The following is a 17,464-nucleotide window of genomic DNA, read 5'->3' on the forward strand; positions in this document are numbered from 1 at the left end:
TAAAGGAAGTGGAGGTTCAGTTATAAATGAACCTCTTGAAGAAATTAAAGATATCTATAGTCATATGAAAAAATGCTCTAGATCACTATTGATTAGAGAAATGCAAATCAAAACAACTCTTAGGTATCACATCTCTCCTGTCAGATTGGCTAGCATGACAAAACAAGAAAATGATAGATGATGGAGAGGATGTGGGAAAATTGGAACATTGTTACATTGTTGGTGGAGTTGTGAACTGATCCAGCCATTCTGGAGAGCACTTTGGAACTATGCCCAAAGGGCTATAAAATTGTGCATACCCTTTGACCCAGCAATACTACTTCTAGGGCTATATCCCAAAGAGATCATAAAAGTGGGAAAGGGACCCATATATACAAAAATATTTTTAGCAGCTCTTTTTGTGGTGGCAAAGAATTGGAAACCAAGGGGATGCCCAGCAATTGGGGAATGGCTGAACAAATTGTGGTATATGAATGTAATGGAATACTATTGTGCTATAAGAAATAAAGAGCAGATGGACTTCATTATAACCTGTAATGACCTATACGAACTGATGCTGAGTAAGGCGAATAGAACCAGGAAATCATTATAAACAATTGCAGACACACGGTATCTGTAAGGACTAACTTTGATAGACTTGATTCCTCTCATCAATGCAAGGTTCAAAGACAACTCCAAAAGACTCATGATGGAAAAAGCTATGCACATCCAGAAAAAGAACTATGGAGTCTGAATGCAGATAGAGGCAAACTTTTTGCTCTCTTTTTTTCCTTCTTTTTTGGTTTCATTTCTCCTTTCTCACGATTCATTCCATTGGTTATAATTATTCTTTACAACTAGACTATTATGTAAATAATTTCAATGTGAAGGTATATGTAGAATCTATGTTGGATTGCATGCCATCCTGAGGGCATGGGGGAGGAGAGGGAGGAAGAGAAAATTTGGAACTTGTGGAAATGAGTGATGTAAACTAAAAATAAAAAATAAATTTATGAAAAAAAAACAAAGCAAACTTAAAAAAAAAGAAAAAAGAAATGGACCTCTCTAGGAGTGAAACCATGAAAGGGAGGAGACATGTAGGATCTTAGTCAGTGGGGATAGATGAATCAAGTGAAGCATTTTTGAGGAATGAGGAAACATGAGTATGTTTGTAAGCAGTAGGGAAGCATCAAGTACAAAAGGAGTTATTGAAGATATGTAAAAGAGTGGGGTTAGCAAAGGGACAATCTGCTGAAGAAAGTGAGATGGAATGGGATAAAAATGGAATGGAAGGGAACAAACAAAACGGGTATGGAATTATAGGAGGCTGGAGGGTGTCATTGTAGTAGGATGGGCATTGGCTTTGAAGAAGTCTCTACTATTACCTAACCCAGCAGTGGGGAACCTGTGACCTCAAGGCCACATGTAGCCTTCTAGGTCCTTAAGTGACTGAATTTCAAAGGACCACACTTAAAGACCTAAAGAGCCAGATATGGCCTCGAGAACACAGGTTCCCCACCCTGATCTAAACTCTTAAAGATATAGCTGGGACATACAATTCTTTACTAGAAAAGATGAGATGAAATGGGATGACTTGTGCATGTAGAGCGGTTTAACTTGACAAGTAGAAGGGTCATCTTTTCATGTGAAACAGGTAGAAGGAGGAGAAAACAGTGGAAGCTGAGATATATCTATATAAGATGAGGAGGAAAGGAAAAGAGAGAACTCTTGGTGAATGGCCTAAATTTTTGCAGTGAAATAAGAGACCAAGATTTTAGCTGGGGGAGAGTGGTGAGGGTAGAAGAGTAAAGCCTAGGAGGTTTGGAAAAGCTCTTGTGGAGAGTAGGATAACAAATCAATTAGAGAAATATAAAAGGATTGCCTACTCCAAACTAGAAAGTTTGGATTCAGTCAAAGGGCTACACTTGAGGACCTAAAGGGCCACATGTAGCTTCAAGACCACAGGTTTCCCACCCCTGGTCTAGGGCAAAAAACTTAGGTGAAGGGATTAAAAGTCAAGGTTAACATAAAGAATAGAGTTTAGAATTGCAAGGCAGGGGGAGAAGTGGAATGAAAACAGATTGTAATCAGATGAAGGAATTTTTGTCTTTAAGACCATGGAAGTAGAACATTTGTCAATGATGGCAAGATCAAGCTTATGACCATCTCTGAGATGTGATGGAAGAAGGACTCATGGGAAATTCGTAAGTTGAAGAATTGAATGATTTGGGTGTTTGAGAAAGTATCAATATTTGTGTTGAAGTTCCCTCATTTGTGGGCAGGTGTTAGGAAGGGAGAAAGATTGCAAGAAGATACTGAACTCATTGAAGAAGGTAAGAGAGTATCTTGAAGGTTGGTAGAAAACAGACACCAGAATTTTGATTAGGTAAAAGATATGGATTGAAAGAAATCTCAAAGGAGAAACATTACTGCATGATGGTGGTAGAGGCACAGCCCAGAAGTGACAGTGAGGAGCAAGGAGTATTCCAATTCTTCAACCACAACCAGTGGATCCTAGGTATGAGTGAAAGTGTAATCAGTGTTGGAAAGTGTGGTCAGGGAAGCTGTGTCATGAGGAAGAAGTCAGAGCTGAGTAAGTACAAGGACATAGAGTGAGAAAGGCTAAATCCAGAGAAAGGACTGATAAATAAAACTATGTATGGAATGATTATACATACAGATGTGTTCATATACATTTATACACACATGCGTGTATATATGTATATATACATATATATGTCTCATATTTGTGTCTAATGGTAGCCATCTCTAGAGTTTAGAGGGAGAGAAAAAAGGGGAAAAAAGAAATTCACATGATAACTTTATTATATATTTAAAAAGGAATAGCAAGTTATACATAATAGGTTTACAGTTTCATGTGCAATCATCTTTTGTATTCTACTATATTGTGGAAATGCTTATTTTATTTCACAAATTAAAAATAAAATAAATTTAATTTTTAAAAAAGATGAAAGCTAGCATCTTACCAGGGACTTTGAAGGATGCCCAGATAATCTACCATGGGAGTGCCCTGAGGGGCTTGCCTAGGGATGGCCAGATCTCTCAAGATGGAGGCACTCTCTTCCCTCTACCCCATGGGTGGGTGTAGCTTCATCTGATGGGCTGTGTAACTTGAATATGTGGTGTCTTTAAAACTGTTGAAACTGAAATGGTGGTTCTCTTTCTGCCTCATGCTCTTTCTGCCATGCGCTTTCTCTCCTGCTGTATCCAGAGAAGAGAGAGAGGCCCTCACACCCCAGAGTAAGGCAACTAATAAGAAGTTAGAGGAGGCTAAAGAAGGTTCCTAGAAATTGAACAGGTACTTAAGGAGTCTAGGAATAAAAGGAAAGGGGAAAAAATGTCAGAAAAAAAGGAAGGCAGGACATGAGTGTGTTTGCAGACAAGAGGTAAGCAGCCAGTAGACAGGGAGAAATTGAATATAAATGAAAGAGAAGGGATAATAGAGAGACCAGTCTGTTGGAGAAGATGAGATGGCAGGGGATGCAGGTACAAGCGAAACAACTGCTATGGAGTTGTAGGAAGCCAAAGAGTGTTTGGAGTACTATGGATAAAAAACCAAGGAGTATGAAAAAGCATGAAAAAAAGTATGATTTGCTCACTCTTTGGGTCATATTCTCCCAAGACTGAATCTGGTTCTCTGTGATCCCAAGAAACACCATTGGGCCTATGGGTCACTGCTCCTAGTAATTCATTCTGTAAGGGTTTCCAAGATGGTGACACTAACAATAGTTGTCATTTACATAGAGCAAGGATGGAGAACCTGTGGCCTCGAGGTCACATGTGGCCCTCTAGGTCCTCAAGTGCAGCCATTTGACAATCCTTTAAGAATGTAGAGGGCCACATGTGACCTTGAGGCTATAGGTTCCCCAACCCTGACATAGATTATGCAAAACCCTCTGCATGCAATTGCCTCATATCATCCTCAAATCAACTCTTTGAGGCACTTGCTATGAGTATCCCCATTTTACAGACGAGTACACTCAGACTCAGAGAGTTTAAGTGATTTGCTCAGAGTCAATGAACCAATAGGTGTCCGAGGCAGGATGAAAATCCAAGTCTTCCTGTCCCTGTCACTTTATCCACAACACCAAACTAGTAGTAAGTTTAATGTTGAACTGTCTCTCCTTCTTAACTCGAGAACAAGTTTACTACTCAAGGACTTTTAACTTGATTTTTCAAAAAATGAAGAAAGATTAGACTGAGACCCTCTAAGGAGCATTTCAGGTATGGTGCCATTCCTCTGTGAAAAGGGAAGTGAGTCTGATCCTATTGAATTGTTATCATTTTAATGGGATGTTGTGTACTGCTATAAAAATGGATACTTTCCTATTAAGTAAAACAGATTTCTTAAAAGAACAACAAAGAAAGCAGGTGCTCTGTGGCTCTCCTGTAAAAATAAGACCCTATAAACTAAAAGAGCAGCCTTTATAATTCCACCTGGCCAGAGATTCTTGTGCATTCAGCCAAACTGCATTCATTGTGCAAAGTACCTTCAAATGACTGCACTGCATGGTCACATTTTAGAACTTGGCTATCACAGAGAACATATTCTGCCAAAAATTAACATACCAGCTTCAAAAGAGACCTGGGAGACCTTTGTGAACAATTGCTTGATAAAATAGAATCTCCACAGTTGGCAATTAGCACTGTGTTAATGAAAGCAAAGCATTTTGGAACCAACGGCCACTGTACCGCACCTGTCCACTCATAATGCTCTCTCTACCTGGATGCAGAGAGCCGGTCCAGTAAAAACATTCTGCAGATGGATTGCCCAGAGTGTGTCAGGAGGGAATGTTTCAGCCACTTCCTAATGCAGTTTTGCAATTGTTATTTCTCATGTGTGTCCACATCCTAGTAATATATCCCTAGATTTGACTGTAATCTTGCCACTGAGCTCGCCTGCAGCTCTCATAAACTTGTTTTACTGGAGTCCTAAGTCACAGCTTCTGTAGAGCCAGACAGATAGTACTGTGCCATAACATCCATTAGAGAACACATCTGCACTTATATCTCCCACTTATAAATGTTTCTGCAGGGGGATTACATTCTTTGGAATGAGGGCATACAATATTACAATGCCATTGGCTGTCCAAATGCACATTACCTCAGTAATTGAATTAACTATTCCCAATATAGACTGGATTTTCTCCTTCTCTAAGGTACAAATTAATTTCTTCCATGATTCTTAGATGCTTATATTAATATATTTAGCCACACGGGAGAGCAAAGTCTGTGTGTGTTCTAAAATTTTGAGGAAAGAATATGAAAGGGATAGAAAAAGATCAATAATCGGAAAATTGAGAAAACACCATGACTAGAAATCTGGAGGGAATGGATCTGCCAGCTTAAAAACAAAGTCAATACATTAGAGAATGGAACTATGATGTGTAATGTATGATATTTCCATCTTACTTATGTAGGACTTAAGATAGGACTTTCTAATTAATGTTTATTAAGAATATTGAACGAAAGGAAAATAACTGAAAGAAGCCAATTTGATGGAGTGAGTTTTTCAACAGAATGGGATCCCATAGATTCTTGTTCTTTAATAATGTGTGCATACATATAGATGTTTATGTGGGTTTATATACATTTATGTGTATATATTTGTTGTAACAATTTGGCTAGCAGCTGCTGTGGGGGTGAAAGACCACACAAGCCCAACAAGAACACTGCCAGCACAGGTTCTTTTGATCTGCTTTACTAAGGAAAGTAACGTTAAGGGGTTAACAATCTTACTTTTATCCAACATATGCATATAGACTCACTTAGTTCAGGAGGAAAAGCCAGAAACCTGAACTTCAGAGCAAATACAAACAAGTTACAAACATACACAATATAAACAGACCAGATCACAATTCATAGTTAACAAGAAACCATCAACATCTGGGTTGACAAGCTGGGGAGCTCTTAACAACGGCTGGCCCAGAGTCACGTGCTACTCCTCCTGTGGCTCAGAGCACCAAGGGAGAATTCCAACCTATGGGTTTATATATCTTGTTCAGGGTCAAAGGTGAGTCACATATGCAACTCACCCACATGACCTAAAAGAGCCACAAAAATGCAACTTAAACCCACTGGTCTAAAAGCCTCTGATGTCACTCAAACCCATGTAAACTAGGCTTTCCCTTGAGGCAAGGAGGTCATCAAGGACTCCTAATTTAATCAAGGAAACAAAGGCCAAACTCTTTAAGAGCACTTGATTGAATAAGTGCTAAAATCCCACCTTAATTACCAATACAATATTCAATCCTCTCAGTGAGAATGGGGGGGAAAATGGTAAATGCACTCTCAATTTGAGTGTTGGAAAAGAAGAATCTGGCATTTCAGGAATTTTTTGTGTTTGTTTTTAAACTGCTAAAGCTTTTATCATATTGTAATAATCATGATACTTTAGATTTATTTCTTCTGAACAATTCAATATGCTCACAGTTATCCCCACAAAGCTCTTGGGAGGAGGGGAGAACACATCCTAATATCTTGATTTTATAGATTGCAAACAGAGACACAAAGATTCAATGACTTGCCCAAGGTGAAGCAATCCACAGTAGATCCATGAGAGAGAAAGATCTCTCCCTCCTGTTCTTTCATGCTTGGTATGATACCTGAGGCACAATCAGTGACAAAAATATCCTCAATAGAATAAGTAATTCATCACCTTCTTGGGCGTAGTCTATGGAGCCCAACACTGAAAGAAGTAGCAACATCACAAACAGAAGCCACAGAATTGGATAGACAAGCAATGGATGGCTTAAAGCCATACATTCATTTTTCTACAATTCCAGGGCTAAGTTCCTAGGAAGTGGAGTTGTGGATCCCCACCATATCACATGGACCTTCCCTTTTCTAAAACAGGCAAAATCCTGTTTTTATGGAATGTGCCTGGGCCAATGTTATCCCATAAAAATGGATTTTCTATAAAATGGAAATAGTTAATTTATTCTAATATATCAGTTGCCAGAAATCAACCAGAGGATGCTTGCTTCTCTGTGAGATGTGACTGTTTAGAAAGATCAAGTTGCAAGGATCTGGAAATGGGAAGAGAAACAAAAGCAATGAAAGAAAATCATGAAAAATGAGTCAATAGCTTACTAAAGGAGACCCAAAAAATACAGAAGAAAATAACACCTTAAAAAATAGACTGACCCAAATGGCAAAAGAAGTTCAAAAGCCAATGTGGAGAAGAATGCCTTAAAAAAAATTGGCCAAATGGAAAAGGAGGTCCAAAAGCTCATTGAATAAAATAATTCCTTAAAAATTAGAGTGGAGCAAATGGAAGCTAATGACTTTATAAGAAATCAAGAAAGTATAAAACAGAACCAAAAGAATGAAAAAATAGAGGACAATGTGAAATAGCTCATTGGAAAAACCACTGACCTGGAAAATGCCTATCACAGCACAGGCAAGAGGAAGGTGAGTTAGGAGTGGAACCTACAAAATTTCTGCCTTCTCTTTGTTAAGAAAAAGTGTCATTGTGTTTCTTTGGGGGATTTCATGGACCCAATAATGAATTGATGAGAGGAGAAAAAAGGAAGAGGGTGGGAGGGAGAGGATTAAATCAGAGGGAGAGAGGAAAGGAGGAAAACAATGGAGGCAGGAAGAAAGGAAGGAAAGAAGAGAGAGAGAGGAAGGGAAAGAGAATGGTAGAAGAGAAGGAGCAAGAGAGTGAAAGAGGAAGGAATGGAGAGAAGAAGGAAAAGGGAGAAGAGAGTGAGAAGGAAGTAAGAGAAGGGGGAAAAGGGAGGAAAGGATAGGAGGAAGAAATAAAGGATGAATGAAGACAGGTAAAAAAAAGGAGAAATAAAGGGGGAAGGTACGGGAGGAAAAATTCAAGTAGTGTGAAAGAGGCATAAATGCTTAAAGTACATTTTAAGCATTAACTCCCATACCACTTGGCTTTGGGACAGGGGTGACAAAAATAACAAAAAGCTCCTGAGAACAAGACACTGAGAGATAGCCTGAAAAAAAAAACATAATGTGGTTACCTAGAGTACTGAAAGGGTGGTTCATTTATTGCAGAGTGTTTATGTCCTTTCCTGCCTTATTAACTGGATTATATGTGGTATTAAATTTATTTTTCTTTGAGTGTTTCATAGACATTGTTGTGACTATCAATTATTGTGTAGAATATGAAGATTTAGAGTGTTGCCTGTAAACGCTTTCTTGGTTGTTGTTCATTTTTTGTTTGTTTTAAAATCTCAATAAGAATGCCTATTTGTTGTTCTATTCTTTCTTCTTCAAAGTTTACCTTCTTCTCCCCAACATTCACAAATGATTCCTGTTACCTGAGGATTCTGCTTTGGCAGTCCTGTTTAATAATGCTTTTTTCCTACACACAGTTCTGTAAAATGTGTATGCCTACCTGGGCATGAGTAGCTAGTGTAAGCATGCAGCCAGTGGATGGGTGATATGGCCTTGAAAACTGGATAGCTCCCAGCAGTTCTTAAGTAAACAAAGTATAATTCTGCTGCTTACAGGCTCCTCCACATCTATCCTGAGCACCACTGAATCTCCTTGTTTTCCCGAATCTTTCTTGGCTAACTAGCTGATACCCTTGGCCTGATCCTTCCTTGAAAGTACTCATCTGTGTTCCACCCTCCCACACTACCTGAACTGACTCCAAATGAGAAATCACAGTTTAAACTTGGTGAACTAACCTGCCATAGCTCACATTTAAAGAGCCCTCTAAGACTTGAAAAGCTTTCTGCATGCATATGTAGTTTTATCTGCTTCGTTTTCCATATTTCTCACCTGCATTCCCCTCTCCCCACCACGTTGGATGAGCTCCCTGGCCATGCTGCAAATCAGATGCTCACTGCCCTACCAAAACATATGGAGAGGCAGGGTTACCATTTTGGTGACATATGGATATACTTGGGGAAGATGGCATTTCAGAGAAAGAACACATTCAGTTTATATTGTAAGGAATATCTATGTTTCATGCACCTTGACTAGTGTGTTCTTTTGCTGGGCTTATTTAAGTGCAAATAAACTGTGTCCTGGAAGCTTCCCATGAAGCTCTTCTAGGACTGGGAGTGGGAAGGCAGCATAATGCTAGGGGTGTACTTGGAAGGAATGTCAGTCTGAGAATACAAAGCATCCTCCAACTGCTGTGATGCTGAGCTGATTAAAAAAAGAGTATGTGTCCAGAGGCACCTTAGGTTTGTACCTAAAGACACCAATTCTAATTTTTTAATTTTCAGAAATTTCCCTTTAGGCACCTTATTCTAGTTTGGGGGAATGCTGGCTTAGAATTCAGGAAAACTTGAGATCTATTTCTGACTCACTAACCATGGGAAAAAGACAGACTCATCCTGCTTCAAGTCTTTATCAGTAAAATAGGGACAAGAATCTATACTACTCCCTAGTATGGATGGGAGATACTGGGAGACTATAAAAGTACTGAGGCCGTTAGATGGCTCAATGGATAGAGTCCTGAGTCCTGGACCTGGAGTCAGAAGGACCTGAGTTCACAGTTCAGATCCTGGGTAAGTCACTTAACCTCTGTTTGCCTTAATCCACTGGAGAAGGAAATGGCAAACCACTCCAGTATCTTCGCCAAGAAAACCTCATGGACAGAACTGGCTATGGTCTACAGGGTCATGAAGTCTTGGGAAACAACTAACGTACTGAACAAATAAAAATAATAATAGCTAGCGTGTACAAAGGTTTACAAAACACTTTACACATATTTTCTCATGTGATCCTCACAATAATCCTATGAAATAGGTACCATTATTGTCCTCACTTTATAGATGTGGAAAATGAAACAGAGAGGTTAAATGACTTGCTGGCCCAGAGTCACACGGCTAGCGAGTGACTGAGGTACGATTCAAACCTAGGTCTTCTTCACTCCAAGTTCAGTGCTCTCGGGACTGGGTAACCTAACTGCTTCCTAATAACATGGTGATAAATTGATTTGAAAAGTACTATATGTGTGTGGATGTGAATGTGCGTGTGTATCTCCTAAAAGAGGACCTTTCAAATTCATTCAGAAATTCCCTTCTTTTCACATTTTTCTTGTTGCATGCTGTTTTCTTATTTAAAAACTTTACTAATTGTATTTTGGTTTTTCATCATCTCTTTTATATCCTTCCTTCCTCCAAGAAAGTCATACCTAATGACAAAAGGAAAATAAAAAGGAAAAGAAAGAGTTCACTTAAAGTCCAGCATTATATTCTGTGCTGCATAACCATTGTCTTCCACCTCTGCAAAAAAAAAAAAAAAAAAAAAAAAAAAAAAAAAAAAAAAACACAGAAGAAGAAAAGAAAAGAAAAAAAAGGAGGGAAGGAAAGGGAAGTGCTTCTTCTCAGAGGCCAAACTCAATCATTATCACATCCAAGGATTTCATTTCTATTATTTTTTTGTTGCTCTTTACATTTCCATTGTGTATGCTATTTTTCTGGTTCTGTTTCATTCAGCACCAATTTATATAAATCTTATCATGCCATATATAACATGTGAGCAGTCCGAGCTGCCTGAATGGAGTTCCAGAAGGCCAGTGGCAGTTGGGCAACTCAGCTCCTGCTCTCCTCTCCTCTCCTTTCCTCTCCTCTCCTCTCCCTTTATCTGAACCTGAAAAGACCTAAGCTTAAAAGGGCCAAGGTCTCCCATTGCATCATGGGCCATCGCCAATCATTCTGATGGATATCTGGCCACTGGACCCAAATGGCTATGGAAGAGAAAGTGAGGCTAGTGACTTTGCACAGCCTTCCCTCACTCAAATCAAAGTCAATTGCAAGTCATGTCATCATCTCCCTGATGTCATGACCCTCTTCAAGAACAAAGGACAAACCGTAATGTGAGAGGTAAATAAAATGTGAAGACTTCACAGGGAAGATATGTATAAATATGTATCTATATCTATACTAAGAAATGTTTAAAAATCAAGAAATAGGGAAATAGGGAAGTGGAAAAATTCTGAGGCCATGAGAGTATGATAGATTAGCCTCTGGGAAAGTTTACCCTGAAACTTTTTGTTCTTTCTTCTGGTTCTGGTTTAAAGATTTGCTCAGAGGGGGCGGAGCCAAGATGGCAGCTGGAAAGCAGGGACTTGTTTAAGCTCCCACCCAGATCCCTCCAAAAACCTATAAAAGCAGAACCCACAAAATAACAGAGGGAAGCAGGGCTCCAGCCCAGGAAAGCCTGGATGGTCACAGGGTGAGGTCTATCACACAGGCCTGGGGGCAGAGCAGAGCAGAGCCCAGTGTGGGCCGCAGGGACCAACCAGACTGGGAACCAGGTGGAACAGGCCCTAGTGCCCTGAATCACTGAGCTGTGGCAGTTACCAGACTTCTCAACCCACAAACACCAAAGACAACAGAAAAGGTTAGTGGGAAAAGCTGCTGGGACAGAGTGAAAGGACTTTGTGGCTTGGCCACCACCCCTGGGGCAGCAGAGGAGGTGTAGCTACAGAACTACAGCTGCAGTTGCTTCCAGCCCCAGACCCACCAGGTGGGAGGAATTAAGTGGCAGGTCTGAGCAGGAGTGCAGAGCCAGCTTAGATCTGAGTCAGGTCCTGGTTGGCAGTTCTTGGGGGAGGAGGAGTGCTGGTGTGGTAGAGCTTGCTATGTAGAAATAGCTCTGAAAACAACAGTGCAGTCCCTCAAGCTTGGGACAAAGTACTCTATACTCTACAAGCAGTCATACACACATGAAAAACTCAAGGGTCAAGTAGTTGGCTGGGAACATGGCCAGGCAGCAAAAATGCACCCAGATTCAAACTCAGACTTTGGAATCTTTCTTTGATGACAAAGAAGACCAAAACATACAGCCAGAAGAAGTCAACAAAGTCAAAGAGCCTACATCAAAAGCCTCTGAGAAAAACATGAACTGGTCTCAGGCCATGGAAGAGCTCAAAAAGGATTTGGAAAAGCAAGTTAGAGAAGTAGAGCAAAAATTGGGAAGAGAAATGAGAGTGATGCAAGAAAACCATGAAAAACAAGTCAATGACTGGCTAAAGGAGACCCAAAAAAATACTGAAAAAATAATACCTTAAAAAATAAACTATCTCAAATGGCAAAAGAGCTCCAAAAAGTCAATGATGAGAAGAATGCCTTGAAAGGTAGAATTAGTCAAATGGAAAAGGCGGTCCAGAAGACCACTGAAGAAAATACCACCTTAAAAATTATATTGGAGCAAGTGGAAGCTTCATGTGAAATCAAGATATTATAAAACAGAACCAAAGGAATGAAAAAGTGGAAGACAATGTGAAATATCTCACGGGAAAAACCACTGACCTGGAAAATAGATTCAGGAGAGATAATTTTTAAATTATTGGACTACCTGAAAGCCATGATCAAAAAAAGAGCCCAGATAGCATCTTTCAGGAAATTATCAAGGAGAACTGCCCTGATATTCTAAAGCCAGAGGGTAAAATAGAAATTGAAAGAATCCACCGATTGCCTCCTGAAAAAGATCCCAAAAAGAAAACTTCTAGGAATGTTGCCACCAAATTCCAGAGCTCCCAGATCAAGGAGAAAATACTGTGAGCAGCCAGAAAGAAACAATTTGAGTATTGGGGAAACACAATCAGAACAACACAAGATCTAGCAGCTTCTACATTAAGAGATGGAAGGGCTTGGAATACAGTATTCCGGAGGTCAATGGAGCTAGGATTAAAACCAAGAATCACCTACCCAGCATAACTGAGTATCATGCTCCAAGGCAAAATATGGATTTTCAATAAAATAGAGGGCTTTCAAGCTTTCTCAGTGAAAAGACCAGAACTGAATAGAAAATTTGACTTTCAAACATAAGAATCAGGAGAAGTATGAAAAGTTGTATCCCATTCTTCATGACCTCAGAGGACCATGGCATTCCAATGCTGCCCATGGGGTTTTCTTAGCAAAGATACTGTAGTGGTTTGCCATTTCTTTCTCCAGCAAAATCCCGATATGCTTAAATGCTGCATATAGTTGCTTTTACCCAGCACAGGATTGTTAAGCAAATAAACAACATCTACTGTGTCAAAAAAAAAAAAAAAGATTTGCTCAGTAAGAATAGGGTCACTGTGACCTGCTTTCCTTTACTGTAAAAGTGCTGTAGTAGAATGGAGAGGGTCTACCCCTCCCCTTATCCTATTCTCCTTCTTCAGATTTATAGATGTCACCTCAGTTGTAATCATTAACTAAGGGAATGGACATTGGAGTTTTTGTGCCTTGATTTACCAGTTCTTTGTCTAGCTTTTTGCACTCAGATTGTAAGCCTTCCTCCCAGCCAATGGTGAGAAGGGTCAGAGGTGGGCAGGAATTCTCTTGTGTTAGGTATAATTATTGGCGCTTTGCCCCTTGTACTTTGCCTCTTTTGCTGGTTCTGTTCTGTGCTGGCAGAAGATGCCCTATTCTCGAGAATTGAATAAAATTTATTTCTGTTCCTACCCTGAGATGGCTCCTTATTATAAATTAACTTTTTAATTGGTGAAGGTCTTTCATCCCACACCATAATATATATAGTGTGTCTCTCTGTGTATCTCTGTGTATACATATTTATCTGTGTATATGTATATTCATAGATATATCGTCTCATTTGACTATAATAAGATAATAAATGGAAACAAAACTTTCTTTTAACTTTCTCAGAAGGAAGTATTATGTAAATCAAAGGTACCATTATGCCCAGGTTTTCCTTCCCTTCTCTACAGTACACTGCCCACTCTCCTCTCTGGTTATCTGTTCCAACCCGTTGGACTGCATAGTTTAATGAAAGTATCAGGGCATATATCTCCCATAAAGCCAGTGAGTCCTGTTCAATCTTCTACTTCTCTATCAACTTAATAAATGTGAAGAAAATAAAGGTAACAGAGTCATCCACATGTAACCCTGAAGAAAATGTCTGAGCCATGTGATTTGCCTTCAAGCCCATTTACCACATGCAGGAAAGTCATTGATGGGGGACAGAACATGAATTCTTTCATCCTTACACTCCTATGTAACCTGCAGAAGCCATCCCTCCATAGGTGTGTATGAGCCCAATGTTTGGTGGGAACATTATGACCATTATTACTCCTTGAAGCTGGAATGGTTATTCCGAGAGTGGAAATAGTTTCAGAAAATGCAACATAACGTAAAGTGTTAGGCCCAACTTGGCAGGGATTGTGAGAGACAATGAACATTCAGTTCTGCTTTGGAATCAGAACATTTCACTGAGTTGTGGGACCAGCTGGAGGACTGAGAAAGTTACTGCTGGTCCTGTAACTTTCAGCCATTTGCTGTACTCTAATTTTTGTTTCCCAGGTAGAATTTTGAAATATATCTTTTAAATGTATTATGGAGATTAATTACACTCTTCCCATCCATAATAAGGTTTGACTTTATTTTATTTAGTCTTTAAGAGAAGATTTCATACAGTTCTAATTTTCTCTGACCTGGGTCACCTTTTCTGTGACCAGTGAATAGAATTTCCCCCATTCTAAAAAAGTAGCATAGAACAACCAGCACATTTCCATTTCCTTGTTATGGGCTAATGTATTGTCTGTGAATAAGTAGGATTAACTAGAAAATGGTTATGAACTAGACCCAATAGAAATTAAATAGTACCACAAAATTCCTGAAACAGTTAATGGTGCCTTTTGAAATCTATGTATGCCCTCTTGATTCAAGTGTTTCTTTTTCCTTTAAATGAACTCAAATATGTGATAATGCACTTGAAAGAGTCATGGAAATATAAGGGGTCTTTCATTCCTCTTTCATTAAAAAAAGAAAGCGTATATAAGCTTCTTACACGTCCTGCAATGGCACCTTTTGATGTAGTTGGGTTTTTTCATTTGTTTGCTTTGGGATCTGGTTTTTTGTTTTATTTTGTTTTTGGAAATGTAGTGTTGTGAAGTTTAGAACCATCTACAAGTATAAACAGATAAATAGCTATGTTTCTTCTTGTTTTCCTCCGTTGAAGGAAACATTTGCATCTTAACACTTGAAAAGAGATGGGGGTGAGGGTTTTTTTTTTAATAGCTCCCATGAATACAATTCATTTCTATCATTTTCCTGCTTTATGCCCCAACAGTGGAGTTTTTAATGAAAATATATTATGCGCTACATGCCTGAACAACTAACTGGAAAAGTAGAAGTCTGGTCATGCATATTGTAATGCTTTTATCAAAGTAAGGCAGCATTAGGAAGTAAGTTCTAAAGCAATTTATTCCAAAAAGACCAAGCACAGAACCAAGGAGGAAGGATGAATCATCACACACACACACACACACACACACACACACACACACATACACACACACACACCTCCCCTCACAGGCTCCCCCTCTCCTATCTCTACCTTTGACTATCATACTTCCTTTTTATTCTAGTTCAAAGCTTGCATTCCAATTGTGATGATCAGTGAAGTTACTTTCTATTAAAGGGTATGACCTTCACTGCCAGAAGTAAAGTTTGAGGGGAGAGAGTTAAAAAAGAGCAAGTATATTCATGCAAAGATAGGAATATAGAGGAACTGGAGGGAAGAAAGAAGGGCTAAATAACTTCTATGCTAATTAGACCAAGAATAGAAATATTGAACTTCTTCTCCCAGGGCTTTCTGAATTTTTCTAGAATGCTCTGGAGGTCATATTAATCGGTCCAAATGTCAAAGGAAGATGAATGATATTGTGAGAGAAAACAGAAAGAAGGGATAAGGGCATAATCAGAGTTTCTACCCAATTGGCTTTTGCAAGGCTTAGGAACCTAAAAGCTAAAGGAAATCTAAGAGATCAAATGCAAATAGCTTACATTTATATGATACTATGACTACAAATTAGTTTATACACAGCATCTTATTTGAGCCTCATGACAATTTTATGAATGGATAACGTAATTATTATTGTGCTCATTTTATACATGTAAGGAAATTGAGACTTACAGAGAGAAAGTGAATTGCCCAGGTTTCAGTATAAGTCCAGCTTTTGATTCCAAATTCAGTGTTCTTTCCATTACAACAAGCTCTCATATCAGTGACAGAGACTTCAAAGCTCTGGGAAACAATTTATTTACATGTGATTTCCATGTCACATGAATTTGTAAGAGTTACCCCTGAAGTTCCAGTCTATTTGAAAATACAAGTGACACTTGCTTATAGAACAAGAAGGGATCCCTTGCAAAGTGCTCTGTCAGGGGTCTTGTTTTCATTTCCACATCAAATATGAAAATTCTATCCTCCAAGCATCTTGAGTCTCAGGTTAATTTGGGAGCTAACCCTATTTTTGAGTTGCAAATAACAAAAAGAAATAGGACCCTTTGTGAATTTGTTTTGGGGGAGAGAGCAAAAATAACTTTCTATTGCATAGAATAAGGCAGTACTTTCTCACAATCATTATGGAGAGGGTCTTGGAATGTCACAAACTTGTAGGCAAAGACATATTCAAATAAGTGCTTTAGGGCTAATCAAAGAAGACTTCTTAAAAGGAGATTGATTTTGAGCCAAGAATTTTAGGACCAGAGGACACAGAATGACACAAAGGAGTAGGCAATGTGTACATTTCACAAATAGAATCTCAGGATTGAAAACTTAGGACAGTGAAGAATGAAGAAACATATTAAGCAAAATTGAATTGCAAATATCAAGAAGTCTTGATTCACTTCATGACTCACTTGTATTCATTTCTGAGGTGCCCTTAGAGATACTACTAACCCCAGAGAGCTTCTTAAAAGGCTCACAGAACAAGATATTCAGACAGCACTGGCCCTTAGAAATACAATTCTCCATTCAGGTTGTTGTTTGGGTAGACAACAAAGGAAATGAATCACAGATCTATTTTGGCTCTCATTACTGAGAAATTTGAGGCAGTCAGATCCTTAAAAGTCATATTTATCTTTCAACATAAAGACATCATTATTCGCCTTTCTTCCAACAGACTCAGTACAGAAAAATGTCAAACAATAATTTCAAAAAAAAACCAATAAGCATACTTTTTGCTTTTGGTAAACCATCTAACTTGTTCTAGAGACTATGTTTATGTGACAACATTGTGGAGGCATCTAGACTTATTGAGTCATTGGGTAACCTTTCAAGTATTGATTAAATTATAGAATGTATTGTAACACTAACCCATGGGTGTGCCAAAATACCCTAAAGGAAAATAGCTGTGAAATTGTCTCTCCAAAGTCAGCAATGATCTTTTAGTTGCTAATCTGAATAGACTTTTCTCAATCCTCAACTTTCTTTTTTTTTGTTGTTTTTCCTTTTGTTTGTTTGTTTGTTTGTTTTGCAGGAGGGAAGGCAAGGCAATTGGGTTAAGTGACTTGCCCAAGGTCACACAGCTAGTAAATGTGTCAAATGTCTGAGGCCGGATTTGAACTCAGGTCCTCCTGACTCCAGGGCCAGTGCTCGACTCACTGCGCCAGCTAGCTGCCCCAGTCCTCAACCTTCTTGACCTCTCTGAAGACTCTGAGACTGTTAATCACCCTCTTCTCCTTGACACTCTCTTCCCTGTAGGTATTCTTGACAAGAGTTTCTGGTAGTTTTCCTCATACCTATC

The 17,464-nt window shown here is 39.0% G+C and overlaps 1 pseudogene; it reads left to right on the top strand.

The window, feature by feature from the left end:
- The first annotated feature begins 2,415 nt into the window (after positions 1 to 2,415).
- LOC118854811 overlaps positions 2,416 to 17,464 on the top strand; it is a 109,376-nt pseudogene continuing 94,327 nt past the window's right edge.

Source organism: Trichosurus vulpecula, chromosome 6, assembly GCF_011100635.1.
Source record: "Trichosurus vulpecula isolate mTriVul1 chromosome 6, mTriVul1.pri, whole genome shotgun sequence".
NCBI classification, from domain to species: Eukaryota; Metazoa; Chordata; class Mammalia; order Diprotodontia; family Phalangeridae; genus Trichosurus; species Trichosurus vulpecula.